General features: G+C 34.9%; 1 non-coding gene across 1 annotated transcript; it reads left to right on the forward strand.

Moving 5' to 3' along the window:
- Positions 1-13,039: 13,039 nt before the first annotated feature.
- On the forward strand, positions 13,040-13,146 carry LOC121213463 (small nucleolar RNA R71). The gene has a single exon (XR_005908844.1). It is a non-coding gene; the product is annotated as a small nucleolar RNA R71 (small nucleolar RNA).
- Positions 13,147-18,894: the final 5,748 nt, after the last annotated feature.

An 18,894-nucleotide genomic window follows, 5' to 3' on the forward strand; every position in this document is an offset into this window, starting at 1 on the left:
AGCCCAAATGGTAACAAGAATGGTAGTAACATCAGACCCCTTGTATCTACTAAATAAGGAGGAACATGTAACCACTTCTAACTATTTAAGTCCTTGTTCTATATCCTTTCCACACCAATTTGTTTGGCCGAGCTATGGACGGTAAAAGGGATACCCAGGATTCTATCAATCTCATCTCTTGAAAACAAGGTACAAACCAAATCCCCCTTCCATTCATTAGACTTTGGAGAAATTAAATCAACAACCCATATGAACTGTGAATTAATACTCATTGTTGGGGCCTTGTAGTCACCTGGCCCAGAAAGCCAACATTTATTCCAAATTGAAATCGATGTCCACGATCCGACCCACCAACTAAGGCCCATCTCCAAAAACCTGTGTAAACTCCATACACCAACACTAACTAGCCAATAACCTTATATTGAATTTAGTCAAATCACGAAAACTTATTCGTCCATTGACCTATATTTTTGTATTAATTTTACTAATTGAAATAATATGTTTGTAACACTCTAAAATTTCTGATTAAACATGTGACACTATTTCAATAATGGATATAGTGAATTTTCGAGAAAAATAATTTTTTTTGAATCAAATAATTCTTATGAAAATAAAGTGATTTTGAATATGAGAATAAATGAAAAGAATTTTAGAATTGAAAGTGTCATTAAAGGACCAAACCAAAGATTTTGAAAAGTCTAAGGACTAAAAGTGCAATTTGATCAAAATATGAGTGAGTTAGTACTAATTAATAGGCATAAGGATAAGTTGGAAAATGTTTTGATATTATGAGAAAATCATTTGAGACCAAATAAAAAGATTTAAAAGTATAAGGATTAAATTATAAATTCTCTCATTTTTATAAAAAAAGGGAAAAAAATATATTTTTTTTCTACCATTTATGGAATACATTTGAATTATGATTTTTGGATTTGATAATTTCTTATTTCTTTTTGAAAGTAAAGTAACTTCTATTAACAAGGCAGGTGCATGAACTACAGCAAATGTAGCACACATCTCATGTATCTCCTTACAATAAACCCGAAAAAAAGGTAACAATGTCCTTTGAGGTCCGATCAAATCCTCATGATAATATTGATTTCGAGCATGCCAAAGAGCCCAAATGGTAATAAGAATGGCTGTAACATCAGGCCCTTTGTATCTGCTAAAAAAGGAGGAACATGCAACCACTCCTAATTATTTAAGTCCATGTACTATCTCCTTTCCACACCAATTTGTTTGGCCAAGCTATGGACGGTAAAAAGGATATTGAGGATTCTATCGATCTCATCACTTGAAAACAAGGTACGGACCAAATCCCCTTTCCATTGATTAGACTTTAGAGAAATTAAATCAATAACCCACATGAATTGTGCATTAATACTCATTGTTGTGGCCTTGTAGTCACCTGGCCTAGAAAGCCAACAGTTATTCCAGATTGAAATCGATGTCCTCGATCCAACCCTCCAATTGAGGCCCATCTCTAAAAGTCTGCGAGAACTCCATACACCAACACTAACGAGCTATATTGAATTTAGTCAAATCACGAAAACTCATTCCTCCTTTGACATATATATTTTTTTATAAATTTTACCAATTGAAATAATATGTTTGTAACACTACAAAATTTTGGATTAAACACATGTCATTATTTCGATAGTGAATACAGTGAATTTTTGAGAAAAATGGAAAATTTGTCAAATCAAATAATTCTTATGAAAATAAAGCGATTTTGGATATGAGAATAAATGAAAAGAATTTTAGAATTGAAAGTGTCATAAACCTCGTCGAAAGGTAGTTCATCTAGTAGGATGCGAGGGAACCCAAACTATTTGCACGATTAAGTACAAATGGCTACCTGCCTTCTGCTACATTTGTGGGCTCATTTGACATATGACACAAAAATGCAATAGAAAAGAATAACATCTTGAAACGGGCAACATTAGTTTCCAATATGAAAGTTGGCTTACAGTTCAGCCAGGAGGAACAACCCAAACTAGAGGAAATTGTAGGAATGGGATTGAAATATTAGAAAAAAAAAAGACAAATCATAGTGAAAAGATAAACGACGCTAAAGAGAGGAGTGGAGACGATAACAATCTCACGATGCTTAAAGAAAAAGAAAAACTAGAGCTGGGGAAGAGGAATCAGAGTCTTGCTCCCCTATGGAAAAAGGTCCAACAAAACTAGTTCGTGATGGATGAGGGAAAATGAGATGTAAAAGAAAAATAATAAAAGAAGGCAATGGGGAGAACAACGAGGAAAGTCCTGCCAGATTGGTTTGAAGAAAACTAGCGGATAGTCTTTCACCCTGCAAGGCAGTGGCTGGTGACCAACCCCTTCAAGAGTAATGAAGCTTCTTTGTTGGAACTGTCATGGGCTTGGAAACCTTATGACAGTTCGGGAACTTAAGCAACTTCTTGTTGGTACTAATCCCGATGTTATCTTCTTGTAACACCCCTATACCCGGTTCGTCCCAACGAACCTGGTATAGGAATATTACATTTGGTGCCAAAGTGATTTAGCTAATCACTACTATATTTTAACATTAAAAAAATTTATAATTTATATTTTAGTCCCTACTACTTGGAACATACTTGATCTTCCTAAGTACATGTCATTCTATTCAAAATATTGAAACATACCCTCTTGGCACTTGGAGATGTGATGAGATGAATGCTCACAACCTCGATTACAAATCTTCAAAATAACTGTACCTAATCTGTGCACGAAAAACAAATCGTATGCTGAGTAAAAAATCAACAGTATTTCTATAATCTGAATATTTAAAAAAAACAATATAATATAATAATAGGCATAATTAAATTTATAAGGACATATTAATGTCTAGTATCATATCATAACTATCATTTTTCATTTATTAAACAATATCCTAATTCACACAATTGCTATATAAATGATTATTCACATATCAACCATACTTATTCGTACAATGGCATCAGTCATGCAGTACTCAATTCATGAATACATCATTTCATACCATACTGAATTCATGAGTATATAGCTCATATATTCCATGTATTGTCAACATATTTCACATTCTATTTTTAATTCACTATATCACTTCCATTTCTCATATCATTTCATTTCAATATCAATTGTAAGACTTTATTATTCATTTACCCTTATTAACAAGACTCGGACTTGGACGAATACACGGACCCAACCAAAACACACCAGTTTGGCACCTAGTGCCTCATCAGATAATTTGAAGTAATAGATTGACACTCAGTGTCTCATCGGCCATGCCGAAGTAAGTTAGTACCCAATACCTTATCGAATTTATCCGAAATAATAATTTGACACCTAGTGTCTCATTGATTAGTGGTCGAGGTATCCCTGAACTCTTCCAATCCTATGGTATGCCAACCATATCCGACATAACCCGATACAGTTAATAGGGTTTCTGATTCACTTTTCAGACACAACCAATATTCAGTATTCCATTGTCACAAAATTCACATTTCAATACCAATCAATAATTTCATCAATCACAAATTCATATAACCTCAATTCAATATCAAGATAATCATAAACAACACTCACCTTAATTACTTACCATACACATTAATTTAAAATACAACAAATAAAAATTTTCTAAATTCGGATTATAGAAATACAAACTGTAATTCTCGAGCTACTCCTCGTTAATCTTGTCTTTTCCTGTCTTAGCTGAGGTCTCCGGCACAACGTTAGCTACGAAAATTAAAACAATTTAAAATCATAATACACACAACTTCACATTGAATATTTAAATTTTTATTTAAATTTTTATTCAACTTTTGCTTACATTTCAATTCAATCCTTAATCAAAACTAACTTTATTTTATTTAAAACTAATTTCATATTTTCATTCAACTCCCACTTTAGACTAATTTCAACCTTCAAATTTCACTATAAACCCTTATTTCAAAATTCTCTCAATTTAGTCTCTATTACTCAAAACTTATGATTTATTTTACAATACAATCTCTTTTTCACTTTTAACTTGAAATTCTATCAATTTAACCCCTAACTCTTCAATTTATTCAACGCGAACAACTTCTAAAAATTCACTAACTTCTAAAATTTCAATATAAATCAAGTAGTATTTTGTTTTAAGATTCTAAAAACATAAAAATTTTAAGAAAATGGACTAAATTGATTTACCACTTTGAGTTTGAACCTTAAAACCTTAAATTTTCTCCTTTCTTTTTCTTCTTTCTTTCCCCTGTTTCGTTCCCCAATTCTGTTCTATCTTTTCTTTTTCTTTTATGTTTTGTTTTTATTATTATATTATAATATAATATAATATATATTTTACTTATACAATAAGAAATACATGTATTATTATATACATATGATTATTATTTTTACACATGTATTTCATCATTACCGTACATTTGTCATAATTTGGTTTAATTACTTATTTATTTATTTTATACTTTAATTATAATATAATATAATATAATATAATAATATTTTCTTAAATAATAAGTAAGTATATATAATTATTACAAGTATATGTATAATATTGTTACACATGTAATTTACTATTACCATACAATTGTAAATTTTATGGTTTATTTGCTTAATTTGTCACTTTACTTTTCTCTATTCTATTACTAAGCTTCCACACTTTATTCAATTTAATCCTTATACCTAATTAACCTTAATCTAAACAAATTCACCTAATCAAAACCTAATTAACTACATTACTAATCGTCGTAAATATTTTTAATAAATATTTACGAATTCGTTTTTCAGAAATAGAGACCTGAAAATACACTTTTCGATACTCGTGACTATCAGGTCTTTATACTTCTTATGCAAAACAAAAATGCAATCTAATAATTTTTCTCACGTCCGTAACATTTGCAGGATGGATGGGTGTTTGATCGTGAGCTCGGATGGTAAAAGTGGGGGCTTAGCGATGCTTTAGAAAGAAGAGGTCGATGTGGCCTTACAAAACTACTCTAGTCACCATATTAACTCGTTGGTTCATTTGGAGAATCACAACATCATCAGGTTCCCTGGTGATCGCGTTATTTCGTGATAGGTTTTAAATATTTATAATTACTCATTCTTGAACTAACTATTATCGCGATGTAGGCAAGTGTACCTATCGAACAGTAGTATAGTTTTAGCAAGACCGGATTGTCGAACCCAAAGGAACTAAAAGTACTAGTAATGACTGTCTTTTTATTATCTAGCCTAAGAATAAAGAGGTTTTGTTTTAATTAACTAATTATCTAAACTAAGAACGCACGGAGAAAAGAATTAGGGAATTGCTTCTGGGAAAAATCGATTGACTTAAGACAATACCTAAGGAAAAATCCACCTAGACTTTACTTGTTATTCTGGCTCCGAATCAGACGATTTATTCATTCAACTTGTTCCATAGAGATCCCTAAGTTATGTTATTATCCCTATTCAAGACTAATAACGTCTAATCCCTAGATTGAATAACCCAGACTTTTCTCTAATTAACACTCTAGGGTTGCATTAACTCGATCTATGGATCCCCTTATTAGGTTTCACCCTAATCTGGTAAAATCTTGTCACCCTATGTCTAGGCGCGCAATCAACTCCGCTTAATTATGACAAAAGTACTCTTAGACATGGTCTATTCCTCCTCTGAATAAGAGCATGTCTTGAATCAGTATCCTGGGATATCAAAACAAGAATTAAGAACACATAATTAAGAACAAGTTAAATATTTATCATACGATTCAGAAAATAATAACAAGATTCGTCTTAGGTTTCATTCTCCTTAGGTATTTAGGGGTTTAGTTCATAACTAAATAAGACAACATCTCAGAAGAATAAAGAATACAAAACATAAAGAAAACCCAAAACTCTTGAAAGGAAATTGAGGAGAGATCTTCAGTCTTGATGATGAATCTGGCTTCCGAGATGGATGAATCGACTTCCTTGGAGTAATTCCTTACTCCCCATTCTTCGTCTCTATTTTCTTCCTCCTCTAGGGTGGATTTATAAGCTTTGGAATGCATATGAGCCCTCAAAAGTGGCCTTTTTCGAATTGGAATCAACTTGGGCTCGGCAGGGACATGCCTGTGTACGATTACTTCAGGCCGTGTTCGAGCCTACCAAATTGACATGATCGTGTGGTCTGCCCGTGTGAATCGTGCTTCGATTCTGCCAAATTGCCACGATCGTGTGGGCTGCCCGCGTGAGGAAGTCCAGGCCGTGTTGAGTTCGTACTTTGGCCCATTTTCTCTATTTTTGGCCTGTTTCTCGTTCCTTTCGCTCTCCCATGCTCTCCTAAGTATAAAACGTGAAATTAAAGCATTAGGAGCATCAAATTCACCAATTCTAATGAGAAATCATCCATAAAATGCATTAAACATGGGGTAAAAATATGTATAATTTACGGTTTATCAAATACCACTACACTTAAGCATTTGCTTGTCCTCAAGCAAAATTCTCAACTCATAATCAAAATAAATTCTTCTCAACTTATAATTTCTATCGGTAATATCTCAAATTAATCCATAAGTTATCATACATTGAGAATTCAACTAAAAGAACATCAAAGTCTCAAACATTCTGAGTTGAGCATTTTGTTCATGTAAACATAGGTGTCTCTCCTCATCTAAGTAATTACCTTTGATTCAGAATATCACAGAGTTTTACATCCTCACTAAAGATTCACTCAAATCACTTGAGGTGTTTAAGGACAGTAAATGAAGCAATCAATAGTCAATAATGAAAAGTCATTACCATAGGCTTGCATGAAAATCAAATCTCCACCACTATAATTTAAGATGATACATCAATCAAAAGGTCTTTAAAGAGTTGTAGTGAGGCTTGGTTAGGGGGTGTGGTCACAAGCTGAAAGAAAGGATTATAATCGAGATTGAATTGAAAAATTATCTAACTAGAAAAAGAGTTAATCTTCACTTGCATACAACAGAGCTTCTCTAAGAATATGAAATTACAGATATGTATACATAGGTTTTTTTTTAAGAACAAGTTAAATATTCAAAGACTAACTTATTACAAGCAAGACATAGCTAAGCAATTTATTCAACTCAAATCTCGACAAAAATAGGGATCAAATTAATTTAGGGGATTTCAACAATAATGGGTTAAGGGTTAATATATAGGTTAATACAAGGAATGGCTTGTTAGGCTCAAATGGGTTTACTAAGGTTTAATCGTGGAGGTAGGCTTTTCATGGCATAAGTGGGTTAATCCTAAGTGCCTTAATCATTTTGATATATCAAATCAAATGGTGTGGTCTCAATATGCATAATCAAGAAAGTTCTAGAATAACAGTTCAATACTGACGCACTTAAAGCAATAATAAAAGTGAGCATGAAAGAGTTACAAGATGCTCAAAAGGCTAAAAAATCTCACAAAAATTATGGCTTTTTGATGTTAAAAACTTGTAAATTCCAATTCAAAGTAATACCTAAACTTTGGGGAAACAGCCTAAGATTTTAAATTCTTAAAAATCAACTTGTCATGCTTGATTCTCTAATGTCTTAAAGTTTAAACAATCAATGCATAAATCCCTATGTTTTAATTCAAGATATATTAATAAAAATCATAAATCAATTAAAATTTATCCTAAATATGATATGAGAGCTTTTTAAGAGAACAAGGTAGTCATTCAGGGATTTTTCTGATAATGAAATGAATGCCTCCCCCCACACTTAAGATGTACATTGCCCTCAATGTACAAAGATAGGTATTAGAGTATATAAAATTAAGATAGGGAGAGAAGTGAAACTTCTTGTATTAAGAATGGATGATATTCTTAGATTGGCGAGATCGAGTATTGGAGATAACTCTGGATGGCAAGCTTGACTCTGAAGGTAAGCCGTTTTTAAAAGGAAAACAAATGAATCTTAAAAACTTAATGAAAGAAAAATAAAATAAGATAATTATTCTAATTTTTCAAATGGCACGGCTGTTTCACACTCCCATGTGGTTCGTGTCCCGTCCGTGTTCGTCGCAAATTGTGATGTCATCACACGGCCTTCTCGCACACCCGTGTGTATAGGCCATGTGGCTACATGATCGTGTCACATGGTCGTGTCTGGTGTGGTTCGCTTCTCCCACGGTCGTGTAGGTTTTCATACGCCGGTGTCATTTTGACAGTGTTGTCTATGGGTGCTAGACACAGGCGTGTCGCACGCCTGTGTTTATTTGGCAGATTCAACCACACCATGTCGAACGGTCGTGGCGTTTTATCGCAGCCCGTGTTTGAGGAATCTTCTACCCTGTTCCTGCACGGCCATATCGCACAGCCGTGTTTCTATCCGTGTTGGTCACATGGGCTTAAGCACGGCCGTGTGCTGGGCCGTGTGGAGTTGGGAACCTATACTTTAAGTACTCTGTTAGTGACCTAAATGTTTAAAACTTGAAATGTAAATAATTTAAAGCGATTAGTATTCGGGTTGCCTCCTGAGAAGCGCTTGTTTATAGTCTAAGCTCGACTGTTACCTTGTTGGTTTATTCAGGGCGGTTTGTAGAGTCGTAGCTCCTCTCTATCGACTTTAAAATTCTCACCATTTTAAAGTTTGAGACAGTCTCCTTTTACTTTGAAAGTACCGTATGATGGGTGACTTACCTTTATTGTGCCATATAGAAGAATAGATTGAATTACGAAGGGTCCTGACCATCATGATTTTAGTTTTTCAAGAAACAATTTGAGTCTAAAGTTGTATAGTAAGACGAGATCTCCAACTTCAAATTGTTTTCGTTGCTTTAAACGAACGTCATGATACCGCTTTGTCACTTCCTTGTATAGACGTGAATTTTCATATGCATTGGCTCACCATTCATCAAGCTCGTTCAGCTGCATCAACTGATTTTTTCCTGCAAGTTCGGGATTAAGGTTTAGAAATTTAATAGCCCAAAAAGCTTTATGCTCTAGTTCGAATGGTAGATGACAACTTTTTTCATAAACAAGTCTGTAAGGTGATATCCCGATGGGAGTCTTAAAAGCAGTTCTGTAAGCCCATAAGGCATCGTCTACTTTAGATGCCCAGTCTTTTCTATTTGATTCTACTTTTTTTCAAGGATCCGTATTTCTTAAGGGTTTTTTTCAAATTGGGTATTACAAAAATGAGTGCCCCTGTCACTGGTAATTGCTCTAGGTGTTCTGAATCTCGAGAACAGTTTTTTAAAGAAACGTACTACCACTCTAGCATCATTAGTAGGTAGAGCTTGGGCTTCTACCCATTTGGACATGTAGTCAACTACTACTAAGATGTATTTATTCCCAAATGAACTAGGGAATGGGCCCATGAAGTCGATATCCCAAACATCAAATATTTCACATGAAAGCATATAGTTTTGAGGTATTTCATCACGTTTAGATATGTTACCTGTTCGTTGGCATTTGTCACATGAAGTAACATACCTGATAGCGTCTTTGAATAACGAAGGCCAATAAAAACCTGATTCATGTATTTTGTGTGCGGTCTTAGTTCCACTATAGTGTCTTCTGGTTGGCCCTAAGTGACAGTGTTCCAATATTTTTGATGTTTCTGATCTTGTAACGAACTTCTAATGACTTGATCTGCACATCTGCAAAACAGAAATGGGTTGTCCCAAAAGTAGTTTTTCACATCATTAAAGAATCACTTCTTTTGCTGGTGTGTTAACCCGTTTGGGATGATGTTAATAGCTAAAAAAATCGCGATGTCTGCAAACCAAGGTACCTCGGAGTTAGATATAGCGAAAATTTTTTCTTCAGAGAACGAATCATTTATTTCAACGTCATCTAGTTCTCCAGTATTAGATTTCTCAAGCTTGGACAAATGATCAGCCGCGAGATTTTTAGCTCCTTTCTTATCCTGAATCTCCAAGTCGAATTCCTGCAATAGGAGAATCCATCGAATAAGTCGAGGTTTTGCATCATTTTTAGTTAAAAGGTAGCGAAGGGCAGAATGGTCAGTGTAAACAACAACTTTAGACAAAATGAGATATGATCGAAATTTATCAAATGCAAAAACCACAGCTAGCAACTCTTTTCCGTAGTAGTATAATTTTCTTGTGCAGCCGTTAAAGTTTTACTGGCGTAATAGATAGGTTGAAAATGCTTGTCTCTTTGCTGTCCCAATACTGCACCTACTGCAAAGTCACTCGCATCACACATTAGTTCAAATGACAAGTTCCAATCAGGTGCAATTATGATTGGAGCATTAATTAATTTATCCTTTAAAGTATTAAATGCTTCTAAACATTCCTAATCGAAGTTAAAAGGTATATCTTTTTCTAGCAATTTAGTCAAAGGCTTAGCTATTTTAGAAAAATCCTTAATAAATCTTCTATAAAAACCAGCATGTCCTAAAAAGCTTCTAATAGCCTTAACCGAACTAGGTGGTGGTAATTTTTTGATTGTTTCTATTTTAGATTTTTCCACCTCAATCCTTTTACTAGAAATTTTATGCCCTAGTACAATACCTTCTTGAACCATGAAGTGACATTTCTCCCAGTTAAGCACAAGGTTTGTTTCCTCACATCTTATTAAGACTCGTTTTAAATTTTTAAGACAGAGATGGAAAGAGTTACCAAATACCAAAAAAATCATCCATGAATACTTCCATGATATCTTCCATGAGTTTGTTGAATATGGCCATCATACAACGCTGAAAAGTGGCAAGAGCATTACATAATCCAAAAGGCATTCTACGATAAGCAAACGTACCATATGGGTATGTGAATGTCATCTTTTCTTTATCTTCAGGAGCTATTAAGATTTGGAAGTAACTAGAGAATCCGTCTAGAAAGTAGTAATACATGTGTCCGGATAATCTTTCCAACATTTGGTCAATGAATGGCAAATGGAAGTGATCTTTTCTTGTGACATCATTCAGTTTCCTGTAGTCTATGCAAACTCTCCATCCTGTAACTGTTCTTGTTGGGATTAATTCATTCTTCTCGTTGGTCACAATCGTCATGCCTCCTTTCTTGGGGACAACCTGCACTAGACTTACCCAAGAACTGTCAGAAAATAGGATAAATTATTCCAGCATCTAAAAGTTTAATTACCTCGACTTTTGCAACTTCTTTCATGTTGGGGTTCAGACGTCTTTGATCTTGCACACAAGGTTTGTATTCATCTTCCATCAAAATTTTATGGGTACAAAAAGAAGGGCTGATTCCTTTAATGTTAGAAATTTTCCAAGCTATGGCCTTTTTATGTTCTTTTAATACTTGGATTAATTCTTCTTTCTCCTTGGGTTACAAGTTAGAAGCAATAATAACTGGTAATGTAGAATTATTTCCAAGGAATGCATATTCTAAGTGGTTTGGTACTTGTTTAAGTTCCAGTTTGGGAGGCTCCTCAATAGAGGGTTTTTGCTTAAGTTCATCATTTATCTTAATGCCCTCATATTCTACTTGTCTTGACGAATGGTCATTAGGTTCCTCACTATCTCCTCACTTTGAGCTGGATACGGTTCCGTCGTCTCCTCTTGTACAATTTCCTGAAAAGAGTCTTGAGTAATATGATCAATAGAGTTAATAAAGTAACATGAATCATCCTGTTCCCTAGAGAATCTCATAGCATCGTAAATTTTAAAGATAAGCTTCTCATCACCTACTCTAAGTACCAATTTACCGTCACCCACGTCGATTATAGCTCTAGTAGTGGCTAGAAATGGGCGCCCTAAAATTAAGGGTACCTCCACATCTTCATCCATGTCAAGTACAACAAAATCAACAGGGAATATGAATTTATATACTTTTACGAGTACGTCTTCTATAATACCCCTAGGATATTTAACAGATCATCGGCTAATTGAATACTCATCCTATTAGGTTTAGGTTCCCCAAGGCCAAGTTGTTTGAACATTTTATATGGCATCAAATTAATGCTAGCGCCTAAATCAGCTAGTTCTTCTTCAACATTCAGACTACCAATTAAGCAAGGGATAGTAAAACTTCCTGGATCTTTCAGTTTGGTTGGCAGCTTGTTTTGGAGTATGGCTGAGCACTCCTCATTGAGTTCTACTGTAGATAAGTCCTCGAACTTCCTTTTATTTGTTAAAATCTCCTTCAAAAATTTTGCGTAGGTAGGCATCTGCGAGATGGCTTCAACAAAAGGTAAGTTGATATGTAATTGCTTAAAAAGTTCAAGAAACTTATCGAATTGTGCATCAATGCGATCTTTTTTTTAATTTTACTGGATATGATACTGGTGGTTTATATTCCTCCGGCACTGGTTTGTCACTATTTTCGGGTTTTTCTTTCCTCCTTTCGCTTTCCACGGCTTCTTGTGCTAACTTCTTTTCAGATTCCGCTAACACTTTCCCACTCCTTAGTGTAACTTCTTTGACATGCTCTCTTGATTTGGTGTTACTAAGTAAACTTCCTAGTGGTTTTTCCGAGATTAGTTTGGATAGCTGCCTTATCTGAGTTTCAAGCCTTGGATTGACGCTTGTTAATTTTTAAATGTTGTCTCAGTGTTCTGAAAATGAGTTTCTGACACTGATATGAATTTTGAGAGCACCTCTTCAAGGGTTGGCTTCTTTTCCTGTTGGTAGGGCGGTTGTTGGTAGCCCAGAGAATGTTGTGGTCTTTGATTTCTTTGACCGCCCCACGAGAAATTGGGGTGGCTCCTCCAACCTGCATTATAAGTGTTACTATATGGATTGTTTTGAGGTTGAGGATTATTACCCATGTAATTTAATTGCTCGTTATCCATGTTGTGGGCATAAGGTTGATATTCCGAATTGTTCGTTCCACCTCCACTTGTTTCGCACTGCATTACTGGGTGAACCTGTGAAGAACTAAAAAACCCTCAATCTTTTTGTTTAAGAGTTCTACCTGATTAGAGAGCATGGTGACCGAATCGACGTTATAAACACCGGCTGTTTTCGTTGGCTTTGTCCTCATGACTTGCCACTGATAATTATTCAGTGACATCTCCTCTATAAACTCATAGGCATCTTCTGGTGTTTTATTGTTGATGGTTCCGCCAGCAGCTGCGTCAACCATTTGCCGAGTCGAAGGATTCAGACCATCATGAAATGTTTGTACTTGGAGCCAAAGCGGTAACCCATGGTGAGGACACCTTCTCAGTAAGTCCTTGTATCTCTCCCATGCATCGTAGAGTGTTTCTAAATCCATCTGCACAAAAGAAGAGTTATCATTACGTAATTTAGCCGTTTTAGCCGGTGAAAAGTATTTTTGTAAAAAATTTTCAGTCATTTGTTCCCAAGTAGTAATTGACCCTCGTGGTAACGAGTTCAACCACTGTTTAACTTTGTTCCTCAATGAAAAAGGGAATAACCGAAGACGAATGGAATCATCAGAAACACCATTAATTTTAAAGGTATCGCATAGTTCTAAGAAGTTGGCTAAATGAGCGTTGGGATCCTCATCCTGCAAACCATCAAACTGAACAAATTGTTATATCATTTGAATAGTGTTAGGTTTTAATTCAAAAGTATTTGCAGCTACAGTTCTTGTTAAAGAAGATTTAGCATAATCATACATAGTGCATGGAGAAGGATTTTGGTTAGCAATTCCAGGAGGTAGCTGATTGCCTTGGTTTTTAGCCATCTCTTTGATTGGGGGTTGAGTATCATCTTCTTGCTCGTTCTCTGTGTATCTTAAGCTGCACCTTATTTCTCTTTGATTTCTGCGAACTGTACGATCGATTTCTTCATCAAAAAGTAATGGTCCTGACAGGTTTATTCTAGTCATAAACTATAAAAACCTACCAAGGGAAAGAAAAAGTAAATTAATTAGTAATAGTAATAATTAAATTAAATTAAATTGATAAATGGCTAAAGTAATAAAAATTGAGCGTTCCTAATATTTCAGTTCCCTAGCAACGACGCTAAAAACTTGATTGCGTTATTTCGTGATAGGTTTTAAATATTTATAATTACTCGTTCTTAAACTAACTATTATCGCAATGTAGGCAAGTGTACCTATCGAACAATAGTATAGTTTTAGCAAGACTAGATTGTCGAACCCAAAGGAACTAAAAGTACTAGCAATGACTGTCTTTTTATTATCTAGCCTAAGAATAAAGAGGTTTTGCTTTAATTAACTAATTATCTAAACTAAGAACGCACAAAGAAAAGAATTGGGGAATTGCTTCTGGGAAAAATCGATTGACTTAAGACAATACCTAAGGAAAAATCCACCTAGACTTTACTTGTTATTCTGGCTCCGAATCGGACAATTTATTGATTCAACTTGTTCCGTAGAGATCCCTAAGTTATGTTATTATCCCTTTGCAAGACTAATAACGTCTAATCCCTAGATTGAATAACCTAGACTTTTCTCTAATTAACACTCTAGGGTTGCATTAACTCGATCTATGGATCCCCTTATTAGGTTTCACCCTAATCCGACAAAATCCTGTCACCCTATGTCTAGGCGCGCAATCAACTCCGCATAATTATGACAAAAGTACTCTTAGACAGGGTCTATTCCTCTTCTGAATAAGAGCATGTCTTGAATCAGTATCCCGGGATATCAAAACAAGAATTAAGAACACATAATTAAAAACAAGTTAAATATTTATCATACGATTCAGAAAATAATAACAACATTCGTCTTAGGTTTCATTCCCCTTAGATATTTAGGGGTTTAGTTCATAACTAAATAAGACAACATCTCAGAAGAATAAAGAATACAAAACATAAAGAAAACCTAAAACTCCTGAAAGGAAATTGGGGAGAGATCTTCAGTCTTGATGATGAATTCGGCTTTCGAGATGGATCAGTCGGCTTCCTTGGAGTAATTCCTTACTCTCCCTTCTTCGTCTCTCTTTTCTTCCTCCTCTAGGGTGTATTTATAGGCTTTGGAATGCCTATGAGCCCTCAAAAGTGGCCTTTTCCGAATTGGATTCAACTTGGGCTCGACAGGGACACGCCCGTGTGACACGCCAGTGTACTATTACTTCAGGCCGTGTTCGAGCCTGTCAAATTGACACGGTCGTGTGGTCTGCCCGTGCAAATCGTTGTTCGATTCTGCCAAATTGCCACGGCCGTGTGGGCTACCCGTGTGAGGAAGTCCAGGCCGTGTTGAATTCGTACTTTGGCCCATTTTCTCTATTTTTGGCCCGTTTCTCGTTCCTTTCGCTCTCCCATACTCTCCTAAGTATAAAACATGAAATTAAAGCATTAGGAGCATTGAATTCACCAATTATAATGAGAAATCATCCATAAAATGCATTAAACATAGGGTAAAAATATGTATAATTTATGGTTTATCACCTGGCTTTTATGGACATGCTGACCCAAACCTAAGGAATTGGTCTTGGGACATCCTTAGAAGGGTTGGGAGATCAGTCAGGGAGGATTGGATTGCAGGTGGGGATTTTAATGCCATTGTCAATGATGTTGAAAAAGAAGGGGACTGTAAGAAATCTAGGGTATCCATGGAAGAGTTTCGTGACGTTATGGAGGAGCTTTCTATTATTGATATCAAAATGGATAAGGATTGGTTTATGTGGGTTAACAATTGGAAGGGGGATAATATGGTCAAAAAGAGATTGGATAGGTTTCTTATATTTGTAAATGCTATAGTCAAGTTCCCACTTCTTGAGACTAATGTGGTGAGGCAATCAAAATCGAACCACGATGCCATTGTGTTTGATCCATTGGGTAGTAAGCCTCGTGAAAATTTCAGATACCCAAGACTCTTTTTAGAATATGATGTGTGATGGGCGAAGGAGAAGGAAGCTAAAAATATCATCAAGGCAGCTTCGAGTGGGAATAATATGAACACCCTTGAGAAGCTCGAGAAAGTAGAGGTGTAGCTTGGTCTGTGGCAACATAATCGGTATATAAAAATGAAAAACCAAATTAGGAAGTTGAAAGTGAGGATTGATAATCTCATTGATGGGTCCAATAGAAGGAAAATGATAACATGCTAAAAATAGCGCAGATAAAGCTTGGTCACCTCTATGCCAAGGAGGAGTGTTATTGGGCTCAAAGGTCACGCATAAGGTGGCTCAAAGAGGGGGATAAGAACATGCATTTTTTCATGTCCGGACCACTAGAAGGATGAAGAAGAACAATATTGAAATATTGAAGGACTCAAATGGGATTTGGAAGCATGATAAAAATGATATTTGTAAAGTTGCTTGGGAGTACTTCTGTAACACCTTGAAAATTTCTACAGTAAGATATTATCCTTAATACAGTAAAATAAGAAAATAAAGTTACAAGAAGAGGAAAATTGAGTTGTCACTGGGAAGTATATTATGACATATTGATTCAAGAAGGACTAAATTGTAAAAGTGAGAAAAGTTTTGTGGCCCAAGAGTAAATACTCAAAATTTAAGGGATTAAAGTGTAAATATGAAAATTTGAAGGACTAATAGTGCAAATATTTTAAGGGTGGAATGATCTAGAAACCAAGGAAAATTGATGAATAAGGACCAAATTGAATAGGTGAAGAATTATGAGGGACTAAATTATAATTTTATCAAATTAAGTGATGACTCAAGAATGGAATTTTAAAAGATCACAAAGGGAAAAATGGTCAATTGGAAGAGAGAGAAATCTAGAAAGTAATGATGATGTTGGTGATATTTTATAGTTATTTAATTAGATAATTATTATTTATTTAATATTTTAATAATATATTTTATTATTTTATTATTTTATTTAGTCTATATATATGTGTATGTGTGTGAAAAAAAAACAACACACACACACAATGTAAACTAACGTGAGAAGAAGAGAGAAAGAAAGAAATTTTTAACTAACGTGAGAAGAAGAGAGAAAGAAAGAAAGTTTTACTTTTTTTACAATTTGGTCCTTTCACCAAAAATCTACTATTTTCACCTAGAAATCAAAAGAATTTCCATAGCCATCAAGAGAGAAAGATCACAAGGAGACTATGGGGAGCTAGAATATTAAGTTAGATTCAAGAAATAGAAGCTGGAGGAGAGAGAAAATCAAGTTAAATATTGAAATCAATGGAACAAGGTAAGAACATCAAGATTTCAATACATTTTTAAGATTAATATTATTGAAAAAGCATGGAATTGATGTTAATGTAGAGTTTTCTTATATATGGTCTTATGTTCTTGATATGTTAGTGAATAGAAAATAAGAGAAAGTAATGAGAAATAGTGTAGAGAAAGAAAATAAGGGTGTTATAAACATGGTAAATAAACATCTTGCATTAAAATAGTTTTGGACAACAACAGTAGGTTAATTTTGAAAAATCACCGCAAATTGTGGAAATCTAATTAGAGAATGATATTTATCATGACATGTAAATATGTGATTATCTTTGATACGTTAATACAAGGAAATTAAGTATATTGAAATGAGTAATAAATTCAAGTAAAACACATCGAGAAAAAAATAAGTACGTTTAAAGGACAATATGTTTGATTTTAATTGGTTCCAAATATGAACGTTAAATGATATAAAATATCTGATAAATAAATCGGTAACTCCAATAATGCTCCTTAACTCTATTCCGGTGACGGATGCGGGTTAGGGGCGTTACAACTTCTATAGTCTATTTAAGTCGAATGTTCTCTATTATGGAGAGCCAAACCTGAGTTTCATGGATAAGTGTGTCACCGAGGATATTAACATTATGTTGGTCAGGGACTTTATGGATGATGAGATCCTTGATGCCTTCAATCAAATGGATCTCGGTAAAGCTCCTGAGATTGGTGGCCTTTCGAGTTGTTTCTTTAAAGAGAATTGGGAGGTGGTGGGTAAAGAGGTTATTAAGCTTTGTCATGAAGTATTAAATGGAAACAAAGACATTGTTTGCCTTAATGATACAATGATTATCCTTATCCCTAAGCTAAGAATCCTCAAGACATGACTAACTTTCATCCTATTAGCTTGTGTAGGGTGATTTATAAAATTATTTCCAAAGTCCTCGCAAATCGTCTCAAGGCTACCTTTCTGTTGTGTATTAGTCAAAAACAAAGTGCTTTCATTTCGGGTTGTATGTTCCATGACAACATCCTTATTTCTCATGAGCTGATGCATTATCTTCAGAGCTCAAAGAATGGTCTGAACAAAGGTTTTGTCATAAAATTCGGTATGAGCAAAGCTTATAACCGTGTTGAGTGGAATTTTCTCATGACATTTGAAAAGATCATGCGTTGCATTCGGCCAGTTAGATATGTGGTAAAGTGTAACATGGTTCTTTTTTAGATTATTATTTCACAGCGAGGTCTTCAACAAGGGGATCCTCTCTCCCTTTATCTTTTTTTTTTTGCATGGAAGCTTTATCTAGAATGTTGTTACATGCTAAAAGTACTAGCATTATCAGGGGCATTCGGGCTAATCAAAACGACCATCATATTAACCACTTATTTTTCACCGATGATGACCTCTTTTTGTTAGGAACAAAAAGAGTAATGTCGAGGTTGTCTTGAATATTCTTAAGGAGTTCGCCAAAGCCTCGGGCTAGAACATTAACCTTGACAAATCTATGGTGTTTTTCAACCCGAATACACCCTTTACTCAACAACAATAATATAGTGATTTACTTAGAGTGAGAGTAGTCAACAAATTGGACAATTATATTGGCTTACTCCTCCTTGTTGGGGAGAAGAAAACTATGGCTTTTCATAGCATTATTAATCGTTTCTCTTGCAAGATTAATAGTTGGTTGAAGAGGCTCCTATTTTACGATGGTAAAGAAATTTTCATAAAGTCTATTCTCCAATCTCTCTCTACTTATGCATTTTCTGTTTTCCTTGCGCCTAGGGGCATTCTCGAATACATGCAATCCAAGATAAGCCGAATATGGTGGGCTAGTAACGAAAAAAGTAGAGGCTGGTCAATGTTGGCTTGGGACAAAGTTTGCTTTCCAAAGGGCATGGGGGGCTTGACTTTCGTGATATTCACCTTTTCAACTCTGCTCTCCTCAGAAAACAGGTGTGTTAGAATGTGGCCCTCCATG

The sequence above is a fragment of the Gossypium hirsutum genome, chromosome A13 (assembly GCF_007990345.1).
Source record: "Gossypium hirsutum isolate 1008001.06 chromosome A13, Gossypium_hirsutum_v2.1, whole genome shotgun sequence".
Lineage (NCBI taxonomy): Eukaryota > Viridiplantae > Streptophyta > Magnoliopsida > Malvales > Malvaceae > Gossypium > Gossypium hirsutum.